Raw genomic sequence first — 1194 nt, forward strand, 5'->3', positions numbered from 1 at the left:
CTCCCAGTACCAGCTCAAACCCTTTATTTAACTGTTGTCAAATAGGTTGTGAATTCTGTCTTAGTTATCTAGTGCTCTATAACAGAAACACCACAAATGGGTGACTTCAACAAACAGAAATTTATTTCTCACACAGTCCAGGAGGCTAGAAGTATGAATTCAGAATGCCAGCTCTAGGGGAAGGCTGTCTCTCTCTGTCAGCTCTGAGGGAAGGTCCTTGTCTATTTTCAGCCTCTGTTCCTCGGTTTCTTGGTCATCTCCATGTAGTATCAGTCTTTCCCCATTCCTGCATCCCTGCTTCTCTGCCTAATCTGTGTCTTTTATGTCTCAAAAGTGATTGGCTTAAGACATACCCTGCACTGATATGGCCTCATAAACATAACAAAGAAAACCTTATTCCCAAATGGGATTACATCCACATGTATAGGAGTTAGGATTTACAGCACATGTTTTTGGGGGACACAATTTAAGCCATAACAATTTCTTTCTCCAGGGCACAGTTACCCTGCCAAATGGCTGTTGGTAATTTTAGGGAAGGACCAAAAATGTATTTACTATATAAACACTTTTTTCAGAGATCTTTGTCAAGGAGATATGATATCTATCAATAGGTTCTAGTCTGTGAACTAATATAGATCTGGAAACCTAGTGAAGGACTGTGATTTCCCATTGTGACAACTGATGTCAGCCATATGCCTACCAGTTCTCAATCTTCTTTGAAAATACAAATTGAGAAACTCTGAGCTGACCTTCCATCTCCCTCAGCTGTTAGGAATTATTAGCCATCATCAAGTACTCTTGTTGGATAAGACACACTGATTGCCACTCTGGCCTTGATGCCAATTAAAATAATTATGTCATTCTTGCCACTGGTGTCTAGGTGCTGCCATGTGTCTTCTGCCATTCCTGAAACTCATCATCCACATGAATGAGAGTTCAGTTTCATGGCATCTCACATTGTCACACTAGGCGCATATAAAATAACCATCACTGAGCTTGTCATAAGCCAGTCTATACCCCATCAGTGCATTCCTTACTGCTTTAGTGAAGGGAGTGCTCCCTGGGTCCTCCTGGGAAACATAATCAGATGGAACATTCTCAGTGTCTTACACAGTAAAACCATTCAAACATCCCTACCTACCCAAGCCTTCTGAACCTTTCCTCAGTATGCTTCCAAGAAGGTTCTAGAGTCTC

This window comes from Trichechus manatus, unplaced genomic scaffold, assembly GCF_000243295.1.
Source record: "Trichechus manatus latirostris isolate Lorelei unplaced genomic scaffold, TriManLat1.0 scaffold00034, whole genome shotgun sequence".
NCBI classification, from domain to species: Eukaryota; Metazoa; Chordata; class Mammalia; order Sirenia; family Trichechidae; genus Trichechus; species Trichechus manatus.